This window comes from Dasypus novemcinctus, chromosome 17 (assembly GCF_030445035.2).
Source record: "Dasypus novemcinctus isolate mDasNov1 chromosome 17, mDasNov1.1.hap2, whole genome shotgun sequence".
In the NCBI taxonomy this organism is placed as follows: domain Eukaryota; kingdom Metazoa; phylum Chordata; class Mammalia; order Cingulata; family Dasypodidae; genus Dasypus; species Dasypus novemcinctus.
The window spans coordinates 92,627,147-92,630,868 of record NC_080689.1 but is presented as its reverse complement, the minus strand read 5'-3'; the positions used below and the strand labels follow the sequence as shown (position 1 = coordinate 92,630,868).

Below are 3,722 nucleotides of genomic sequence, written 5' to 3'. Positions count from 1 at the left end.
TGTCAGCCATGCTGTGGCTCATCTTCTCTTTACCCTGGCTAATCTGCCTCAACTTACCCCTCAGATAGTTCCAGCCATTATTTTTAAGGGGGTATAAAGGGTGATGATCATTCTTTGATAGCTACTTCCTGCTGGCTAAGGCAGTAGTCCCTGCCTGACAGGGTGTTAACCTCTCAGGCTATTCTACTGAGGTTGAGGGAAAACAGGACTATACTGTGTTTGGAACTACTGGTAGAAATCCCCATGTGACTAATATCTTGTTTTGGAAGGAGTTGATTCTGGAAGAAATAAACTTGGTTAGACTTTTGAAGACACATGGTCCCACAAAAAGGATAAAGGAGATGGTGGTGAATGGGCCCAAAAAGGGGGCCAGCTATCACATACTTTCCAAAGTTGGTGGCCTTCACCTTGCAGGTTTCAAGTGCTGTCTAGAACTATTCTGGAGTGATTTATATAGAAACAGCATTTTCCTTGAGAAATAGGCATCCCCCTCACCACGCTGCTATTAGCATATTTAGGGCTTTGTGACTTTGCAGTACTACAACATCAAGAGAGTCTTTTTGCTGTCTTAGAATTTCTAAGACATGGCTAATTTCTTCTATGCTGTTTCTCTAGGGAGAGATTGTAATAGATAATGGAGTTTGGTGTAAACTGCCAATTGCAGTCTTCCATGGTGGTGGTTATGTTTAAGACAGTTAAGAGCGGGGCAAGAAGAGGCATCTCCCTTTTAGATATTGTATATGGAAAAACAACAGAAAATGAAAACAGACAAATTTCTTAAGGGATGTCTGGTTTGTCTTCCCCATAGCAATAAGTGCTTGGGCTAGAGTTAGAGAGAGTAGCTGGCTTTGACACAGACTCTAGTTTAGCTTCTTCTTTTGGAAAGGAATTTCAGGCCATTCTATGACTGGCACTGGTAAGTCCTGTCAGTCCTTTCAGTGAGCTAACACTTCCTTGGGCATATGGCTTCACTCAGGGTAAGTGCCCCCAGCTGGCAATTCCTTTAACTTTAAAAGATCACTCTGGCAATCATTACTCCACTTTTTAAAAAATAAAATTAAAACCCTTTAATATATAAATGCCGATCACAACAGCATCCATGTAGCAGCAAGGTGATTGGGACAGGCAGCAGACTGAGGTGGGAAAGGTTCTAGATCCCTGACTTTCCCCTTGCCTGCAAACACTGTGTGTGATGGGCATATGGTCTCAGCTAAGGGTTGGTCAAGGCAGCCAGAGGCTGGGGGGCAAAGTCAGCAGGCCCCTCCAGCAGACCCTGTGTCTTGGTGACAGCCTGTGGGGACAGCCAGACGCAGGCAGAACAGGAGGTGGGTGGGGAGGGAAGGCATGCTCACTCCCTGGCATCCTGATCACACTTTTAGGAATATGGTTTTCCAGGAGCTGCAGGATAAATGAGAGCTAAAAGTCCTTTTGAGAGAAGGACAGAGATTATACCTGTATCTACCTCCTGACTGGGATTCCTTGGCTGAGGTCCCAGAAAGCAGGGGTGTACCTGTTCACATACTGGTAAAGGGAAGGAATAACAGCACCTTTGCTCAACGCTGACCAAGGAAGCCTCAAGGCTGGCTGGGGAGGCCTACGGGAAGTGGCATTTGGTCAACAGTATTTGAGGGAGCATGGTGGCACCATGGCAGGTGGGTGAGACTTACAGTGTGGGGAAAGGAGAAAGGACACATGTGGGCCTGTGGAGTTGGAGGTGGCCCTTGGGGCTGGGGCTGGGAAAGTACCGAGTTCTATTCTTTTGTTGGGGTCCAGTTTCCCTGGCTTGGATGTAGGGACTAACCCCATAGCTCTCCAGATATCCCCTATGGCTGGCTATTCAGGAAGCCTGGTTGCTCCCAAAGGCATCCGTAGACTGGCCATAGTCCCGGCCAAACCCTGCCAGGGCCTGGGTTCCTGCAGTCAGATATAGTCCATGGAGTTCTCAGCAGAAGGCTGGGGGTGCAGCAGGGGAGGCCCAGGCCCTTGAGAGGTATGCAGTTGAGTGGGAGGCCACAGCTCAGGGTAGGGTCCTGGCTCTTCAGGACCTCCAGCTTGTCTGCACTGTTGTCCCAGTTGATGTGGAAGTGGGTCACCCAGAGGTTGGATGCCAAGAAGTTCCTCTGGAGCTGAGCGAAATCTGGCTTTGGGGATGAATTCTTCTGCAGCTCAGGGCTGGGGTACTCCTTGTTGACATAATAGCCCATGCGGATGAACTCCTGCCCACGGTCACACCCAAGGCATCAGTCTCGTGGATGAGCGATGGGTTAGGAGCATCAGCCTGAAAGATGAACCTGTGTCTCTCAGCGGGCACAGGGCCCACCACCACCCAGGCCAGGATTTGACCAAACTTGTTCTTGGCTGAGCTCACGTAGATGATCTTCCACTCCAGGTTATTCTCCAGGGCCTCATTGCTCTCGAAACTGATCTCGAACTAGAAGGGTCTGTAGCAAGGGCTCGGATTTTCCAACACCGCCATGTTCAGCACCAACACCTTGGTCATTGCCTAGCTGGGGCCAGGGCCACAGGCAAACCTGAGGCTGAGCCTACGTTAGCATCCGCTGATGTTAAAAGCACAGCCCTGCAAGAGCCGACACTTCCCCCTTCTCTATGCTGGCCTGAACTGCCCATTACTCTAACCGCTCATACAGCTAGCATGCTGCATCACTGTTCACCCAGACTCTGGTGGGGGCCTGAGAGCACCACTCACATCATTCTCCTGGCAATGGCTTGCCAAATGAAGATGGTGAAGTATTGGATTCCTCTAGGTTCATGGCTTGTCCCTTCCTCGTGCCATCTTCTCCCACCTTCATTTTTGAAGGACCACTTTGCTAGATACAGAATTCTTGGTTGGCAGTTTTTCTTTACCTTAAATACATCCTACCACTTTCTTCCCTCCTTTATGGTTTCAGATGAGAGGTTGCCAATTAATCTTATTGTGTCTCCCTTGTATGTGATGCTTTGCTATTCTCTTGCAGCCTTCAGAATCCTCTCTTTGTCTCTGATATTTGTTATTCTGAATAGTAGGTATTGTGTGATATGTTTATTAGGATTTATCCTGTTTGGAGTCTATCATCCTTCTTGGCTATCATTATTTATGTCCTTAATAAAAGTTAGGAAGTTCTCAGTCATTATTTTCTCAAATATACATTCTGCCCCTTTTCCATTTTCTTCTCCTTCTGGGACACCTATAAGGCAAATTATTGTGCTTTTTGCATTGTTATTCAATTCCCTGTGTCTCCATTCCATTTTTTCCATTCTCTTTCTGTTCTGTCTTTTCCAGTTCAAATGTTCTATCTTCAAAATAACTAATTTTGTCTTCAAAAACTCAAATATTTTCTTATGTATCTAATGTGTTTTTAATCTCATCCATGTCTTTCATTCTCATAAGGTCTGTTACTTTTCTTTGCAGGCTTTTAAATTGTTCTTTCTGCTCTCCCAGCATCTTCTTAATATCCTTTATTCTTTAGTCATATTTTCCTTAAAATTCGTTGAAGTGATTTATGAGAGTTGCATGATTATCAACTCAACTAAAATCCTATATCTCTTTAGGATATTTTGTTTGCTTTTTTGGCAGAGCTATTGCTTCCTGTTTCCTACTATGTCTTGCCATTTTTTATGATGTCTAGGAATCTGAATATTTTAGTGTATTTATTCTGATGGCTAACTTCTTTTTCTTGCCTATTTTTTGTTCCAAAGCACTTCTGTGATATTTGTGTCAACAT

General features: G+C 45.5%; 1 pseudogene; it reads right to left on the bottom strand.

Annotated features, from left to right (window-relative positions):
- Positions 1-1,823: 1,823 nt before the first annotated feature.
- On the bottom strand, positions 1,824-2,500 carry LOC101411131 (histone chaperone ASF1B pseudogene; annotated as a pseudogene).
- Positions 2,501-3,722: the final 1,222 nt, after the last annotated feature.